Source organism: Tamandua tetradactyla, chromosome 12 (assembly GCF_023851605.1).
Source record: "Tamandua tetradactyla isolate mTamTet1 chromosome 12, mTamTet1.pri, whole genome shotgun sequence".
NCBI lineage: Eukaryota > Metazoa > Chordata > Mammalia > Pilosa > Myrmecophagidae > Tamandua > Tamandua tetradactyla.
The window spans coordinates 50,220,272-50,240,230 of record NC_135338.1 but is presented as its reverse complement, the minus strand read 5'-3'; the positions used below and the strand labels follow the sequence as shown (position 1 = coordinate 50,240,230).

Sequence of the window (19,959 nt, the reverse complement as noted above, 5' to 3'; positions counted from 1 at the left end):
AAAATTTCTAAATTAAGGCGCCAACAAAAGGTTGAACTACTTTTTAAGAATAAGAGACCCGAGAAGCAACTTGGAATCTAGGAGATATTTAAGAACATTTATATATTGGGAAGAAATAGTGAGTAGAAGTGAAGGTTGTAGGAATGTGTTTGAAGGAACTGAGTCCCCTTATAAGTGGAAAGAATGGTAAAATGATGGCTGGATTGATCTAAGATTTGCGTTTCTAGGCTGGGTGTGATAGAAAAGCAAAGAGGCAGAGAACTGAGGATGCCAGTTAGTGTGACTAAACGTGTGGCACCATGTGCTCCAGGCCACATAGAGAATAAGCAAAACCAGAAGGAGATTCGTAGATAGAACATGGAATGGTCAAAGTCCTAGGAGTCTCAAAGGTGCTTAAGGGAAGTTAGGAATAAATGGCAATACAGAATGGAGAGTTGGGCACAGTGAATGGAATATTGACATTGAACAAGTCATATATATATATGTAGAAGTTCTGCAGTTGACAAGGGCAGTCAGTGCTTTAAACACAGTAGAGATAAAGGCTATCAGAGTTAAGGAGTTGAAGGGACTTTAAGCATGGAATTATGGTTCCAAATCCCATCTAACAACACTAGATCTTTTATAACTCATTGTTAATAAGCCAGATGTTTATGTCTAAAGAAATTCCTCCCCATTAGGGCATAAACACTCCTCTTGGAAAGTGATATATTATTTAAATAGTGTCCAAGAAATCTGATAGATTCAGCTATTTCTCAGGATCCTGTTTCTGGGATTGGTAGGGAAGAATATAAAAGTCCTAGGCTCATTTCTTCTTTCAGAGGAATAATGCTAAACCTATAAAAGTCATTTGTTTAACATTTACTACATGCCAGCCGCTGTATCAAGATTATCTCTTTATTAGCCTTATAATGACTCTGTGAGATGGATGTACTTTCTGTCTTTGTTTTGTAGATGAGAACTCTGGAGACTAGAGAGGTTAATTCCCTGGCCCAAGGTCACTCAGCTTATAAGTGATGGAGCCAGTGTTTAAAACCAGGTAGTCTGCCTTCAGAATTCAAAATCCTAACCATGAAAAACTGCCTCACAGTGCTGGAGAAACCTAGATCAACCTCATATCCAGGGGTCAGCTTTGTGAAGGAAGAGGAAGATAACCATCCTCAGAACGGTTTGTCCCAGAGATGAACCACTGGGACAGGGACTCCTCATGGTGGCATCCATCTACCCATGGTTCATCGTTGACCACTGCCATCTGGAGTTCAGACTCATGGTACCTCCTGAGCATCCTATCACCCTGACAGCCCTACTCTGCTTTCCCAGGCTGGTGGCTCTCACTGCCAGAGCCAGTATGAAATGTCCTTCAAAAGCCCCTCAGCAGTTAAACTTCTGAGTTCTACTCACAAGAAGGCTGAGTAGTGGCATGAAAGGCATCCTATTACTAACTTGGAAATATCAGAGGGTTGTCTCAGACAGACAGCGTTATTACTCTGATGGAGCTGAGCTGTTCAAAAGACAAGAAGGCTGTTGTGTTGATGTGGAAACCTTAGTTCGAGAATGCTCAGAAAAGTAATGTAAGAGGTTTGCAAGGAGAAGAAAGCATTTCTTTTGTAAATGTTAAAAATCAGTTACTTGATAAGAAGGACCACCTTGAAAGTCATATTAATTTGTTTCTAAATTAATTTTGTATTTGCTGAAAGCTATTTTCAGAAAATGATACCTTTTCCTATGCATACCTAACTCTTCAACTTTCATATTTAAATGATGCATTTACCAAGATCTCATACTTGGGTGAACTCCTGATGCATTTTTAGAAAGTACTGATGGAAGAGAAATGAATGGGCACACATTTTTTTTAAATGCAATATGTTGGGCATTTCTTTCAGCTTATGTTCATTGACCAGATGAAGTATTTCATTTTATTTATTTATTTATGTTTGTTTGTTTATTCATTTATTTTTGCTTCTTATTTGCACAAGTGAAAGAATATCCCACCTTACCTAGCAAGATGTAAAAACAATTTTGTTTCCTTTTCAAAGTTAGGTATATTCTTAAACAATAATCAATTTTTACCAAATCTATAATTTCTACAGTTTCCCTCCCTCCACTCCCTTCTCCAACATACACATAGGACAAGTCACAGAGCTAACAAGGGGTAGACCCGACCAGTGTACTCCATGTCACAGAGCTAACAAGGGGTAGACCTGACCAGTGTACTCCATAGCAGTCCAGAAAAAATGCTGAAGATGGGCTGATACAAAACCAGTTCCAGAAGTAATAACAAAAATAACACCAGGAAATTGTGTTCCAAACAGGGCTGTATTAAGGCCCAGATGTTAATACCTAGGGGTTGAGCCAAACCCTGGGGTTAAGGTTCGCACTGGGGATGCAGGTGGGAGGAAGCAACTGGGAAACCTGAGAGTGAAGACCAAACAGGGTTAGCCATGCAGAAGGTGCTCAGGATGGATTTCAATTTAGAAGGCAGGGCTCAGATGCCCAATTGGTGAAGGAGTGATTCCTGCCCTAGGGTTATAGTCATGGCCAAGCACACAACACCTGACACTGGACAGATGAGACTGATAGCAGATCATTTGTCGCATCATCTACTCACAGCCTGGGGGAGGACATTGCATGCCATATGGGGTCATAGGAAGTTTGAAATTGGGAGTAGAGTGATCCAGCAGGGGCTGTGGGAGGCAGGCTTTGTAACATCAAGAGGAAAGGGTACCCCTTGTTCCCAAGGGAAGATGTGACTAGCTTGTGTGATATACTTCCATGGACTATTAGAGAACTGAAGCCTACTACTCAGGGATAAGCAGTAATTCTGTTCCTATGATAAGGAGGGTTGTTTTCTGAAGGTACCTTATACACAGAGACAGAGTGGGAAGAGGAACTTTCAGGTAATCTATTCAAGGCCATTCAGATTTTACCAGACGTCAAGACAGCATATAATATTGATCCTTAACTTTAGGTCTTGGGAGTTTTGCAATAAGCACCCAAGCTGGGTTTTGCTCTCCTTCCTTCTATTCATTCATCTAGTCCAGCAGTTCTCCATGTGTGGTCCATGGTTGGTAAGGTCAAAACTATTCTCATAATAATAAAGCATTGTTTGCTTTGTTTCACTCTGTTGACATTTACATTCATAGTGCAGAGCAACAGTAGGTGTTTTAGTTTCCCAGCTTCTAAAACAAATACCATACAAGGGGTTGGCTTAACAACAAGAATTTATTGGGTCATGGTTTTAGAGGCTAAAAGGCTTGCTTCCTCCTGGGGTCTGTATCCTCTGGCTGGCCAGCAATCTTTGGGGTTCCTTGTTTTTTCTGTCAGATGACAATGAACATAACAGCCATCTCTCCTTTCTATTCTAGGTTCCCTTGACTTCCAGCTTCTTACTTCCCCTTTGGCTCCTTTCTCTGTGACCAGTTTCCTTTGCTTTTATAAGGACTTCAGCCATATCGGATCAAGGACCTCCCTGCCCCCTACCCCTCATTCAATTTGGGCACATCTTAGCTAATAACATCTTCAGAGGATGTATTTATGAATGGATTCACACCCACAGGACCAGGGGTTGAGACCTGAACATTCCTTTTGTGGGCGACATGATTCAATCCACGAGAGTAGATAAACTGACGTGAATCAGTTTTACCTGATTTTAGCATGAATCGAGTTTAGTACACCAAGCTGCACTAGTAGTCACTGTGTTCTTCACTGCTTTGCCTGCACAGTTTTTTTTAATTGTCAGTTTCATTTAAGAGCATCCATGATGAAGCAATTAAAAAATACTAATTTTATTCAATCTCAACCCTGACTGCACATATTTTTAATATTCTGGGAATTATCTATAAGGCATTTCTGTGGCATGTCAAAATATAGTGGCTGTCTCATGTGAAAACATTTATATGATTGTTGAATTTGAGAGCTGAACTGGCCACAGTTTTAATGGAACACCATTTTTATTTGAAAGAATGACTGACAGAAAAACCACCGTTATTCAGACTTGAGTATTTGGTAGACATTTTCTCAGAAATGAATGAAGTTAGCCTGTCATTTCGAGGAAAACAGCTGATAGTATTTACTGCCAGTGACAAAATGTGAGCTTTCAAGTAAAGCTCACATTTTTCAAGTAAAAATTAGAATTTGGAAAACTTCTATCCACCACTATAAAGCTCGACAGTTTCTCAGTGCTTATAGACTTTTCTGATGAGTTCAGTGGTGATTATTAACAAATACAGTTTTTTATATTGTATAATGAAATGTGTTAACATTTAGAAGATCTATAAAACTCAGTGAGCTAATACTTTTCAGATGGCCAATGTTCAATGTTATAAAAATCATGCTTGGCTAAAGATTCATTAAAAGTACAAGATATACCAATGGATTTTAATGTACCAAAGTATGAAAAGTTAATTGATATGGTTTTACATTCTACATTGTAGTTGGCCTTTAGAAACTACTGTTTACTGAGTTATATTGTGGCGTCAAAATATAATCTCCACAATTATCTAAGACTCCCAAAATATTCTTCCCTTTCCAGCTACATATCTGTGAGATGTTGTATTTTTACATAGTACAACCATATCACAGCAAAGGTAATGTAGATGCAGATATGAGAATCCAGCTGTATTTTATTAAGCAGTACATTTAAGAGATTTGTAAAACTGCAAAATAATGACACTCTTCTCACTTTTGGGGGAAAATTTACTTAGTTTTCATTTAAAATATTTTATTTACATTAAAATGCAGTGGATTTATTATTGTTATGTAAAATGAATGAATAAATATTTTTAACTTTTCTCAGTTCTAATTTCTAGTATGGCAAATATTGGTAGACATAACCCACATAAGCAGAACTTCTTTGGTGCTCTCGATTTTGAAAAAAGTAAAGGAATCCTAAAGCCAAAAGCTTGAGAATTGTTCCTCTAGTACGTATTAAATATATGTGATATACTGGGCTTGAGCTAATACAGGAATAACATGGGGTACTGAACAGATGTGGATCTTGCCCTCGTAGAACTAATAATCACCTTCAGTTAAGTAGATAATTCTCATAGAATGTGGTCGGTGCCATGAGAGCACCTAGGCCCTATTTAGGGAAGCTTTTCTGGAGGAATTAATAACTCTACTGAGACTTGAAAGATGAATAAGAGCTAGCCAGGCAAAAAGGAGAGCAAGATTGTCCTAAGTATACATAAAAATGTGTGAAAGTCCCCATACAAGAGATTATAGTACGATTACAAAAATAACAGAAGTATAGTAGAACTGGAACACATACAAGGGCTGGGGGCAGGGTGACAATGGTGACATGAAGTTAGATTAGAGAATGAACACACCATGAAGGGCCTTACAATTCCAGGACCTCCTCTTAGGCAAAATAGGAGAATTTTGAACCTGACATCAAGTTCACAATTTAGATAGAATTCTCTAATTATAGAGGAGAGAATGGATGTCTAGGGGCAGGGAGAATGGTTAGGGGTAATTGAAAAGGAGGGAGAGGATAGAACATGGAGCAGAGTGTGGATAGCTAAGGTGATGGCAAGGTGTTAAGAGATACTTGGGTTGAAAGGTTTACAAATTAGGTATGATTAAAGAGGAAAGGGTGGTGTCAAGGTTGAACAATGGCAGAATGAGGTTCCAGAATAATCAGGAATAAAGGGGGTTTGGAAAATGGGTGGGGAAAAGCTATGTCTCCAGTAGACAACCACCTTCCATTCAAGGTAGGAGGGAGAATGAACCTTAGCTGAAGAAGTTGAGGATGTGGGATAGTTTAATTAGAAGTAGAAATTTCATGGTGTTCATTGGCAAGGTTTAGGAGGGAGGATTACAGTGAGAGTTTGGGTCAAGGAAGAAAAATCACACAAGAGTGTGAGGAAGCTATGGGAGTCTGAGTGGCCAGAGGGCTCCCCAGAATAACCTAGTGGAATAGTTATATGGGAGGCAGGTAGGGTGTACATAGAGTGAGATCTTATTTTAGACATTGGTAAGTTAATTACATCAATCTTATCTTTTTACAAAATGATACATCTATATGACAACCTAAAAATTGAATAGTAGTGATTCTTTCTTCTTTTTACCAAAACATTATTTTCTGGCCAATTGGGATTATCCCTATATGTTAATATTTACTTTTATGTTCACCAGGTTAAATCGTCAGTTATGTCACTGACATTGTAATTCTCTATATAGAAAAATCTATTAATTATGAGCACATATATTGCTTCCTTGAGTTGCCTATTTAAAATGCACAGAACCACAAATTAAGTATAGTACTTTCCCATTTTGAAAAAAGCAGATGAATGGGTATTCTTTTCTTACCACATTGTGTTTGTATTACATAATTAACAAATTCTTAGGCTGACAGATGCCAATCCTTGCTGGTTTTGATATATTTATTCTTCAATGATCATTATTTAAAGGAATGCTTCTTAAAACTTAAACATGCCATGTTCCTTATCAGGGGAAGTGGTAAGGCAGATGTAATGGAGACAGTTGCTTTTGGGTGCAGGTAAGTGGTCAACAGAGTTTTGTCTCCAAAATCTATTTCTATGAGGTTAATTCTACAAAGTATAAAAGAATAATTTCTTCATTGAAATTGTAAACTAAAATATCTCAAGTAACTTCAATATGAGATGAACCCAGCAAGCACTTCTAGATCCCAAGTTTATAGCCCTCTCCTAAATATTTATTGTTTTCAAGGCTTTGGTATTTGTTGCACATTCATGCTTTAATGCCATATCATAATTTCTCTAGATTTCTAATATTGGTAAATTTTAATATATATGTGTAGATTTCAATGTAGAATCAGTGTACTGCTAAGTAAAAAAAAACCTTCAGTTGTTGCTTAATGGATCTGATCTGGAAGTCAGACATGACTTTATGGCCTTGTGACTGAACCAAGGCATTTGAGCTGCTGACCAAGTTACCTGGCTTCATATTGTTTCCCTCAGTAGTTTATATCTCTTGTTTTTATTTCTTCCCATTGTAACCCAAAGAGACTTTTTCCATTTCTTAGCACATATAGTGGATTTTCATGTTAATTTCTAGGTGTTCCAGACTTTTTACAGAGAAACCTACATTCACCTCAATATCAGCTAATCCCATTAGCTCACAGTTCTACCATCTCTTCTAAAAACAAAAATCCTTCTATGTATTCATCCATTATATCTGGTTGCCTTATCCCCATTCTACTTTGGGCTTCATTTGTCCTGTCTCAGTCTCTACTGTCCCCTTTCTCTAACTTTACCAGGACATCCCTGGAATACTTTGTCCACAGTAAACAAACTTTCCTACATCTTTAACTGTGTAGTAGAACATTGCATCTGCATCCTTGCTTTACCTGAATTTGTCATTACTCTGAGGGCTTTTCCCAATGGTCTTTTTGGGAGAACATTGCTCATTCTTCAGAAGCACAAGCTGCATGGAAGTCATCATTCCCCACTCGCATGTAGGAATGTTCTTTTGATCAACTTACAGTCTGATTCATCCTCTGAATCCATGACACTGTCACCCACCAACCTCCTGGTCATCTTCATCACACATAACCTCCCCTAATACTTGAAACACCCCTTTTTGAAAAAAAGTAGGTGAATGGCATCATCCTGGATGCCAACCATTAGATTTTAGTTCCTTTAGATTTTCAGCTTCTTAATTTTCTCAATTTTAGTGACCTTCATCTCCATTACTTTGACCCCTAATGGGTCATTAATTATTCAATAAGCCATTACAAGGAAACTTCTAAAACCTCACATTCATGTAATTCTTTTCATGAGCTAAGACCATGATAAAATATTGGGTAATAGGAATGATAGAAGGCATCCTTATCATGTTTCTGGTTCTTTGGGGGAATGCTTCTGAAGTCTCACCCTTTTAGGATGATGATGCTATACAGTTTTGGTGGGAATAAAAATCTTTTATAAATAAAGATTTGTTAAATGTTTCATTATAAATAGGTGCTGGATTTCATTGTTTTTTCCTACATGTTTTCCCTCTTATTCTGAGACTTTTTTGCTTTAAATATTTTCTCTTCATTATCTTTATCCTGAAATTTATTTTACTTTAATGTTAGCATTTTTCCTACATCTTCTATGTCTCCTTAATTTTCTTTCAATTTTTTTTCTAACTTATTTCCATCTCTGTATGGCATTCTGGGAGATTTCCTCAGTACTACCTTCCAGTTCATTAAATCTCTTTTCATCTGTGTCAGGAATATTAATTATATTTTTCACTCCAAGATTTTCAGTTGTTTCCTTCCCATTTCTCCTTCTTCTTATTTCACAACCTTCTTATTTAGCAATCTTGTTTAGTAGTTTTAATCTCACTATTATTACCTCGAAGATTTTAAATATATTTATTTTATAGTCTTTTTCATATTGTCCTATTTTTAGTATTTCCTCCAATGTAAGTTATCCCAATTGTTGGAGTACTTTTACTCATGCTGCATATCCTTTTATATTTTGGCATTTAATTTTATTTTCTTCCTTTTTCTTTCTTTCCTTTTATAAGAAAGTGTACCTTCTCTGTAGCTTTGCACCCTGAAGGGTGGTTTGAGATTGCCTCAACCCTGAACCCTTGAGAATTCCTTAGCTCTGAAGTCATAGGTTAGGCATGGTTTCAGAATCCTACTGTAGGGAGGTAACAATTTCAGTGCCCATGCATAGTGTAGATTCAGATACCAGTCTTTTCTTCATTTCTAGATATAGATAATTTTGGACCTTGACATTTACTGAAAAGTGAAACTAATCTTACACCATTCCATCCTTGATATATGTGGACATATTTACTCCCTTTCTTTATGCTGATACAGAAACCTCAAGCCCCAAATCTTTCTGAAAACTACCCTCTACCACAGTATCACTCACATACCCTGGTGTAAACACCCCGGAGTCTTACTACTCTGGGTTTATTTTCCTTTTCTACTCACAGAGATTTTAATTTCTTATTTTTGAACATGGTTATATCAGTCAGGGCCTTACCAGAAAACAGAATCCCACTCAGTTACTTAAAGTGATTTTAGAGAAGGGACTACTTATAAAAGTATGAGGTACTGAGACTACCAACAGCAGAAAGCTGTTACCATTCCCAGTCCCAAAGAAACAAGGGAGGAAATGTTCTTACCAGAACCCAGTGAGAGCTGGGGTGATGGAAGAGGGGCTGCCTGGTGGAAAGTCGAGTGTGGAGGGAAATAGCCACTGCCAGAAGAAAGGCCTGAGGCAGGAAGGTAGCAGGGAAGAATTAGCCGGTCCTTTCTCCTCTCAATCTCTTATCTCACTCATGCTTTGTGTTGGCCAAAACCTACTGGAAAGGAGTCAGCAAGGGAGCCCAGGTGGTGAAGTCCAGAGGGGTACAGACCAAGGCAGAGAATGCATGGGAGGGACTTGCATATGGGGAAATAATATGCAAGACTTGTGTTTTTGTTTTTTAAAATATTTTATCTGTTATTTCTGTGTGTCACAGACTGGGAATTTTCAGCAAATTTTTATTCTGCCATGTTGACTCAGAAGTCAAATAATCTGTACTACAACCTCTTACACATCTGGCTCCCTCATTCTGACACGTCCCTATATTTGCAGGTCCCAGGGCAAGAATACAAATGTAAACCCACAATGGCAGTCTCCACACTATAGGCTTAGATATTTAAACATTGTGAATCAAGATGACAAACTTAAATAAAAGATGTTTTACCTTCCTACCTTGACAAATATACTTTAATAATGAGTTAGAATGCAAAAGTTTAATTTAGAATTCACTGATCTCTTAGAGGTCCACAAGGGATATCTGTGGGGCACAGGGGAGAGCTCCCCCACATTTGCTCATGCAGTAAGGACATTCACACACCCTGGTGTGGACACCCCAGTGCTCACATCCATGCTCAATCCACATCCCCTTCAAACACTCACCCTAGGGGCAGGCTTGAGCAAAGAGGCCTGCACAGGCTCTGGAAGTGGACCCAGGATTGTATGGGCAGGGATTTTAAGGTCCCAGGTACCAGATATATTTTCTTAAAAATGGGGGTTATAGGTTCCAAGTGGGTATAACCCCTTGGTCCTGCAAACATCTTGCTCTGTGGAGAGGAGTAACTCAAAAGAATGCCAGAGCAGTGTCCTCTAAAATACAGGGCACAGGGCAGGGGTCCCTCTGGCCTGAGTTCAAGACTGGTTCTAGTCTCATTTCTATTATACTTGACCTTCAACTTCATTAAGATTTTTGGTCCCTTGACACTCCACTCCCTCCCCACCCCTCACTTTTTCCCCCCTCAGAATGTAAATCCTCTGCTATGTTCTCTTCCTTTCCTGCCTAGCCTGGAAGCTATGGTCGATCATAGTTTTAGCAATGGCCTTAACTCTCTAGACTCCTTCTTCTTCCATCACTTGTACCTATCAAAACTCCAACCCTAGATCAACCCAGCCCTCCATCTTCTTGTTTATATACTGGACTTGTCAACCACAACAGTATAACTGTATCAACATTATAAACATGTTCATCCAGTTGGACCTCTGTGCTCCTAGACAGTTATTTTCTTCAGACCTTTACCACTTTTCTCAGGCTCCTACTCCACCATCTTCCCTGTCACTCTCAACAAATGGCATTCCTTCCCATTTCATTAAGAAAATAGATGCCATCAAAACAAGTGTCTTTACTCCCTGTTCATGTATATTTTTGTACACATTGATGTCAGTGAGGGTGAGGAAATGTTATGGTTAGGTTCTGATGTCAACTTGGCCAAGTGGTTATACCCAGTTGTCTGGTCAGACAAGCAGTGAACTCACTGTTGCTGCAAGGATATTTCATGGCTGGTTGATAAACTGGAAGGCTGGTGTATTAAATCATCACTCATTTCATTGCATCTGTGGCTGATTACATTTGTGATCAACTAAGATACCCCCCCCACAATGGGATAATCCAATCAGTTGAGGACATTTAAGGAGGGAGAGAGACTCTTTCACGGCTTCTTCGGTCAGCAAGCCTCTCCTGTGGAGTTCGTCCAAATGCTTCATCAGAGAGCCGCCTGCTTCACAGTTTGACTTACAGACTTTGGACTCTCCCTTTCTCAAAGTTACATGAGAAACCTTTATAAATCTCATATCTACAGATCTCTCCTGTTTGTTCTGTTTCTTTAGAGGACCCTGACTAACACAGATGGTCATGGTAGATGATGGCTAACTGATTTTCAGCACTAACCATTGACCTGACACTGTGACTCCTTCCTTCCTGTCACAGTGGCAAAAGCATTGTTTACCCCATCTGCCTATCTCAGGCAAATCCTCCTGCTGCAGCTTTGGATTCTGCCCCTTTTTTACAGAAAAACAGGCTTTTTTTTACAGGCTGCTTCTGGCTCTAACTACATTCATTATCTCCTCTATCTAAACCTCTGAATTTAAGCTGCTGTCAATTCTCATATCCAAATCCCTTACAACCTGCTGTGGTGATCTTAATAACTCTTCTGAAACTGCTCTGACCAGGTTCAACAATGACTCCTTTGTTGCTAAAACCAGCAGTCTTCATCTTCTTTGACTTCCATAGTATTTGACACTATTGAGCCTGCCATCTTACCCTGCTCTTTACCCTGGGCATCCATGCTCTTCCTGCTTTTCTGGCCAGCTTTCTAAGGCTCCTTCCTTTAAATGTGGCCTTCCTCAGAGTTCTGCTTTCAGCTGCCTCTCTTCTCATCATTATACTCTCATTTCAGTGCCATTTATTATACTCTCAACTCAGTGCCTTACTTATAGAAGGTACTCATCAGTTTCAAATTATGTATGGAAATAAAGCTGCTGGTTTCAAATTCAAGCAAAATTCTCAAAAGTCTTTAAAAGTGTACGTAAGGAGCAAACTTTTTTTGAGGGATACACATTTCCAATTATAAATGATATATTACTTATTGCAAGTGAAGTCCACTGAAGGGAAAAAAGCATAATAGCTTATTTCAGAACTAATATAGCTATATGTTAGCAACAGAAATGATATAGCTAGCTTATTAGAAATACAACAAAGAGATGACTTAGCAGCTGTCTCCCCACACTATCATTTCATTTTCCTTTGTAGTACTTGGCAGAGAATCTGGAAAAGAAAAAAAAAAGTTAAACCCCACAGTGTTCTCCTAGACTAAATGATTTCTGCTATTCCAAGAAACAAATCCTAGAGGCATATATGTTCCATTATTCTTGAAACTAGAGCATTTTCAAAGTTTGTTCCTAGAGGCATTTGATTCAACATTATGGCATAGTCAGAACTTGAGTGGCCAACCTCTGCCTGGAGGCCATATTGAAGTTGAAAACCACTTCTGAAAAAGAATTCAGCAGAAAAGTATTCAGGACTTTCTTTACACTGAGATTTGGAGATGCTACTTGTACACCATTCGATTATTCATTCGACAAATAATTATGTAAGTAATCACTGAAAGTCCCCCAAGAATGGATATTATTTAATGTGTGGAAAGATGCCTGCCCAAAGCAATACCAAATTTATTTATTTATTTGGTCTTTACTTGTCAAGCTTCCTTTTCCCAAACCTTGTCAGTGAGCAGTACCTACTTTGCACAGCCCCACATATCAAGGATCATATCGTTATGATTCTATCTCTCCCTGCCACAGTACTTTATGAACAATCTGTGTCATGTTATCTCTGTGTTTCTAGAAGAAGAAAATTGTTAAAATTAAGCCAAAAGTCTGGGTGCCATAGCCTCCTGATTTGCATGGTTCGCACTTTTAAAACACAAGTATGAACCAAAGAAAGTGACGTTATGATAGCCGCTTTAAATTTATTGACATGCTCAAGAAAATGAATATGCCTAAAAGGGTGATAGGGGAGACATGTCTACATTTCATGAGGAAAGTCCTGTTAATGATCTTAATCTTTTGGCATTAGCTTCATGTCTGAGATAGCACAAGGAGGAACTCGATACATTTTTGGATAGGGGTTACAACCGTAAGTACATGGAATCTTGAATAGGGCATGAAATTTTGTTGTTTTGTGCAGGTTAGTGTGATGCCCTGATAAATCCAAGAGTGATTTGAGCAGTGAATAAAGAAGTATTTGCAAAGTCCCCTTGGGGGACTAGAGAGAAAGGGGGGGAAATTCAACATCCCCATATGGAGAATTCCTGATATTCTTGCAAGCAGTTGGAGACAACCAAATCAAAATGCTGAGCCCTCGATCTTGGGATTTGCCCCTATGAAACTTAACCCTGCAAAGGATAAGCTAAGCCTACTTAAAATTAAGCATAAGAGGTACCCCCCAGAGAACCTCTTTTGTTGCTCAAATGTGTCCTCTCTCTCTCTAAGCCAACACGGCATACGAACTCACTACCCTTCCCCCTATGTGGAATATGACTTCCAGGGGTGTGAACTTCCCTGACGATATGGGACACAAATCCTGGAATGAGCTGAGACTTGGCATCAAGGAATTGAGAAAACCTTCTCGATCAAAAGGGGGAAGGGAAAAATAAGGCCAAAAAAAGTGTCAGTGGCTGAAAGATTTCAAACGGAGTCAAGAGGTTATCCTGTAGGTTATTCTTACATGTTATATAGATATCCCCTTTTTAGTTTATGGTATATTAGTGACTAGAGGGAAGTACCTGAAACTACAGAGGTGTGTTCTAGTAGCCATGTTTCCTTTTTTTTTTTTTTTAACCTTTTTATTGTATAGTATAATATATATACAAAGCAAAGAAATAAAAAAGCAATAGTTTTCAAAGCACTCTTCAACAAGTAGTTACAGGACAGATCCCAGAGTTTGTCATGGGCTGCCATATGATCCCCTAAGGTTTTTTCTTCCAGCTGCTCCAGAATATAGGAGACTAGAAGGCCTAAATATTTTCTTTATCATCACAATCAACTTTTTTCCTTCTTTTTTTTGTGAAAAATGACATATATACAAAAAAGCAATAAATTTCAAAGCACAGCATCACAGGTATTTGTAGAGCATATTTCAAAGTTTGACATGGGTTACAATTCCACAATTTTAGGTTTTTACTTCTAGTTGCTCTAAGATACTGGAAACTAATAGAGATGTCAATTTAATGATTCAGCATTCGTATTCATTTGTTAAATCCTAACTTCACTGTATAACTCCACCATCACCTTTGATCTTTCCATCCCTCTCTTTAGGGATGTTTGGGCTATGGCCATTCTAATTTTTTCATATTGGAAGGGTCTGTTACTAATATGGGGTAGGGAGATGGAGCTATCTGATGTTCTGAAGAGGCTAGGCCCTCTAGGTTTCAGGACTTATCTGAACCAGGAACCCATCTAGAGGTTTAGGTTTCTGGAAAGTTACTCTAGGGCATGGAACCCTTGTGGAATCATATATTGCCCTGGGTATTCTTCAGGATTTGCTGGAATGGTCCTGGTTGGGGATTGGCAATTTATGATAGGTAGCAAGGTCTACCTGAAGCTTGTGTAAGAGCAGCTTCCAGAGTAGCCTCTCACCTGTATTTGAATTCCCTCTGCCACTATACTTTATTAGTTACACTTCTTTTCCTCCTTTTGGTCAGGATAGAATTGTTGATCTGATGGTGCTGGGGCCAGTCTCACCCCTGGGAGTCATCTCCCACGTCACTAGGGAGACTTTTTAACCCCTGTATGTCATGTCCCATGTAGGGGGAGGGCAATAATTTCACTTGGAGAGTTGGGCTTAGAGAGAGTGAGGCCACATCTAAGCAACAAAAGAGGTCCTCCAGAAGTAATTCTTGGGCATGCTTATAGATAAGCTAAGCTTTTCTGATACATACATAAGCTTCCCGAGAGCAGGCCTCAAGATCAAGGGCTTGGCCTATTTTGTGTCCCTAATGTTTGACACAGTATCAGGGGATTCCCTGATGGTAAGGTTTTATAGTTCCATATTCCTTCTCCCATCTCTCAAGAGACTTTGCCAATACTTTTTGATTATCTGCTTAATATACTCGAGGATATATTCAGGCATTACAATAACCTATACAGGATTAAAGGACCTCTTTCTTATTCTGGGCTCCCTGTGTTTCAGTTGTTCAAATGAACTATACAGATAGGTTGAGTTAGGTTATGCATTACAGAAAACTTCAGTTCCAGACCAAATAAACCTTTCTTCCATTGGTCTCAAAGAGTATGTGTGGTTCTAAAATATAGACACTGTTTTCCTTACTTCTCCCTGCGTTCTGAAATACTTTAACTCAGATCTGATCGGCTTCGTTCTTATCTCTAAATATCAGATTATATATCTGTCAGTTTATACATATATATAAAACAGCCTCTTGAAATCAGAAATAATAATCACCACTCCCGACTTAATGTGTCTTGCCATAAAAGCTTACAATCTAGGCCCCTGTTTTTTCTTATAAGCCTTTTTTAAAGGAGACCATACCATTGTGTTTCTTGAAGATGATTGTATAATGATATAGCTTTTACAATGTGACTGTATGATTGTGAAAAAAAACTAGGGGTTCCAAAGTCTCTGCCTCCAGTAAAATAAATATGCAACTTATACTGGGTGCAGGGTCATAGGGAGCAGTGGAATCTGTGGCAAACCAGACAGTTCCCATGTTGCCTTAAAGGGCTTCACATTTTTTTAAATGTAAAAACACTGTGCTAGCCAAACCAAAACATGTCCAGAGATGCAGTACCACCCCAGCTTTAGTTTTAGATGTCTGAAATATGCCTGCCCCTTGTCTTATTGCCTCCATTTCCCTTTCAACATGCCTTCTTTTTCTCCCTTACGCTCCACTCCAACTTCTTCAGGCAAAAGCTGTAACCAAAAATTGCTGCCTGATTTCAAAGAACAATTTTAACAAAATGTGCCTGTGTTTGAGAGTATTAGCTTATATATAAACTAAGTACCATTTAATACATTTTTTATACTTTTCAATCTTTGTTAGTTTTTATGTTATCCATGTAATACATGTTCTTTGTTTAAAACTTCTAACAGTATGGAAATAAAGTAATACGTGTTCCACCCGTTCTCCCTTCCACCAATCCCATTTCCTAGATAAATACTATTGACTATTTGATGTACTTAAATCCAGGTTTTTATTTCTGAAATATAAACATTTATAAATACACATACCTTAAATACATAGAGTATATATAGATATAATTTTGTTAAAATGCTATCATAGGAGGCAGGGCAAGATGGCAGCATAGTGAAGTGTAGAATTTAGTTTGTTCTCCAGAGCAGCTAGTAAATACTAAGAATTTTACAGAACACTGTTGGGGAGACATGAGTCACCAGACACATATCATACACCAGTCTGGAACAAGTGGGATGGCTGAAATCCCAAACAGAACTGTAAGTCTCCCAAGCTGTGGAGGCCAGCATCCTTCCTCCAAGAGCATAGCATGCTGGTTCCCCAAGGGGAAAGGAAACAGATTTTAATAGTACCAATAAGTTAGATAAACAGAGCCCCAGTTGCAGAATTAATTAACAAAATCTGACTACTGGAAACAGGCCCTGAGCACAGATAAATGTGGAATAAGCGCTAAAGGAACCAGGAGTTTTCACCCCGGCAGAGAGGGGGCAAGGCTGATGGGAAAAAATAATAAAAAACCAGAGGCTTTTTGGGCGGGCAATGGTGGCTCAGTGGCAGAGTTCTCACCTGCCATGCTGGAGACCCAGATTTGATTCCCAGTGCCTTCCCATGTTTAAAAACAAAAACAAAAACAAAAATCCAGAGGTTTCTTGAATTGGACAGCATAAAATCCTGGAAAAGGACTGACCCCAAGAAAAATGACACATAGAGCCTGTGGACACATAGAGCTACATTCCAACTCCATTTCTTGTTTGGCAAACCCAGGGAGCAGGGGTCTAGCTCTGAAAAGACTTTTTTAAAAACTTCTTAACAGCTCCTGAGACCTATAAGATGTCTCAAGCTCCACCTCTATGTTAGGAAAGAGTGTGATTAAGGCATGTCTAAGAGACAAAGTAAATAGTAAGATGGACTGTTCTGTAAAGGATTTATCTTCCTCAAGAAAAGGTGGGCGGGATCCAGCACAAATGTAGGCCCTCCTTTAGGTAATTCAGGCCCCAGGAACTGGAAAACAAAAGTAATCAAAGCCCACCTGCTACCTCAGCCTTGGTCTCAGCTAAGCTCCTGGCAGTGAAAGCATGCTGAAATTAAAGGCACCACATCACTTTATGCTGTGAAAAAGCTGTGGGCAAACAAGTACCATTTGCTGGGCAGGACAGGAAAAGCACAGAGTCTAGAGGCTTTATAGGAAAGTCTGACAGCCTGCTGGGTCTCACCCTTAAAGAAACTCGATACTGGCTACTCTCTCCTCTTGAGATGTGGGCCTGTCTGGTCTAGGAAAATCTGACTGGGGTCAGTCATATTTGAGGAGACCCTGCTCAAAACAAAAGGCTCTATTTAGGCAAGGCAAGAACCAGAAAAAACAAGAACTGAAAAATTCTGATCAGTTAAACAAAACCTATGCTAGAGGTCTAGAATAAGTTGAACTGAATGCCAAACAACAGATAGTGAACAGATCCATCTAACAAGAAAACCCTACATAAAAAAGTGAAAACAACCTCCAGAACAAACTAATTAAGGAAATCAAATGCCTAGATGCCAGCAAAAAATAATGTCATACTAGGAAAATCAAAGATATGGCCCAAAGGAGCAAACTAACATTTCAAAAGAGATACAGAAGTTGAAACAACTAATTCAGGATGTTTGAACAGACATGTAAAATCCCATCAAAAAGTAAATCAGTGAGTTAAGGAAGGATATAAAGAAGATACTGGGTGAACATAAAGAAGAACTCAAAAGTTTGAAAAAACAAATCACAGAACTTTATGGGAATGACAAGCATAATAGAAGAGATGAAAAAACAGTGGACACCTACAACAATAGATTTGAAGAGGGAGAAGAAAGGATTAGTGAACTAGAGGACTGGACATCTGAATTCTGACACACTAAAGAAAATATAGGGAAAAGAATGAAAAAATATGAGCAGGGTTTCAGGGAATTGAATGACAACATGAAGTGCATAAATATATGTGTTGTGGGTGTTCTAGAAGAAGAGAAGGGAAAAGGAAGAGAAAGACTAATGGAGGAAATAATCCCTGAAAATGTCCCATCTCTTATGAAAGACAAGAAATGCTGCATACGCCAAACAGAATAGATCCAAATAGACCTATTCCAAGACACTTACTTATCAGATTGTCATATGTCAAGAACAAAGAGAGAATCTTTAAAGCAGGAAGATAAAAGCAATCCATAACATACAAGGGAAGCTCAATAAGACTATATGTGGATATCTCAGCAGGAACATGGAGCAAGAAGGCAGTGGTATATATTTAAGATTCTGAAAGAGAAAAACTGCCAACCAAGAATTCTATACCCGCAAAACTGTCCTTCAAAAATGAGGGGGAGATTAAAATATTTTCAGAGAAATTGTCACAGAGAGAATTTGTGAGTAAGAGACTGGCTGTACAAGTAATACAACATGGAGCACTACAGGCAGATAGGAAAAAACAGAAGAGAGAGGTCTGGAGAAGAGTGTAGAAATGAAGACTATCAGTAAAGGTGAAAAAGAGGGAAAAAATTGATGTGACATATAAAATCCAAAAGACAAAATGGTAGAAGAAAGTATTGCCTTTATAGTAATAATATTGAACATTAATGGATTAAACTCCCCAATCAAAAGACATAAACTGGCAGAATGGATTTAAAAACAGGACCAACCTATATGCTGTCTACAGGAGACTCATTTTAGACCCAAGGACAAAAGCAGGTTGAAAGTGAAAGGTCAGGAAAATATATTTCATGCAAACAGCAACCAGAGAAGAGCAGTGGTAGCTATAGTAATATCTGACAAATTAAACTGCAAATGTAAAACAACTGAAAGAGACAAAGAAGGACACCATTAATAAGGACAACATATTAATAAAAGGAACAATTCAACAAAAAGACATAACAATCATAAATATATATACACAAAGCCAAAGTGCTACAAAATACATGAGGCAAACACTGACAACACTGAAGGGAGAAGTAGCCACCACTACCATAATAGGTGGAGGCTTCAATCCCTGCTCTCGTCAATGGATAGAACATCTAGACAGAGGATTAAAAAGGAAACAGAATTTTGAATAATATGATAAGTGAACCAGACTTAACAGACATTTACAGAACATTACACCCACAACAGCAGGATATACATTTTTCCAAAGTGCTCATAGATCATTCTCAAGGATAGACCATATGCTGGGTCACAAATCAAGTCTCAATAAATTGAAAAAGATTAAAATTTTGAAAAATATTTTCTTGGGTCATAATGGAATGAAGTTGGAAATCAATATTAGAAGGCCAGAAAATTCACAGATATATGGAGACTAAACAACACACTGTTAAACAAGCAGTAGTCAAGGAAGAAATCACAGGAGAAATCAATAAATATCTCAAGGCAAATGAAAATGAAAACGCAACGTATCAAAATGTATGGGATGCCACAAAGGCAGTGCTGAGAGGGAAATGTATTGCCTTAAATGCCTGTAATAAAAAACAAGAAAGAGCAAAAATAAAGGAATTAACTGTTTACTTGGAAGAACTAGAGAATGAACAGCAAATGAATCCCAAGGCAAACAGAAAAAAAGAAATAATGATGATCAGACCAGAAATAAATGCAATTGAGAATATGAAAACAATCGAGAAAATCAACAAAACCAGAAGTTTGTTCATTGAGAACATCAATTAAACTGATGGATCCTTAACTAGGCTGACAAAAAGAAAAAAAAGAGTGGATACAAATAAATAAAGTCAGTAATGGAAGAGAGAATATCACTACTAATGCCACAGAAATAAAGGAGGTAGTGAGAAGATACTATGAGCAACTATATGCTAATAACTAGACAATATAGATGAAATGGACAACTTCCTAGAAAAGCATGAACAACCAACATTGAGTCTAGAAGAAATAAACCAATCACAAGTAAAGAGATTGAATCAGTCACCAAGAAGCTCCCCAAAAAGAAAAATCTAGGACCAGATGGCTTCTCATGTGA

The 19,959-nt window shown here is 38.3% G+C and overlaps 1 protein-coding gene across 7 annotated transcripts in view; it reads left to right on the top strand.

The window, feature by feature from the left end:
* Positions 1-19,959, top strand: part of EFCAB11 (EF-hand calcium binding domain 11) — a 216,609-nt gene that overhangs the window by 131,953 nt on the left and 64,697 nt on the right. Inside the window, exon 7 of one of the 7 annotated variants that reach the window (XR_013160420.1) lies at positions 952-5,366. The exons of the other annotated variants lie outside the window; for them this stretch is intronic. The gene's annotated coding sequence lies outside the window, so the exon portion shown is untranslated. Of the gene's footprint in view, positions 1-951; positions 5,367-19,959 lie in introns of those variants that run through there. 7 annotated transcript variants of the gene reach the window in all.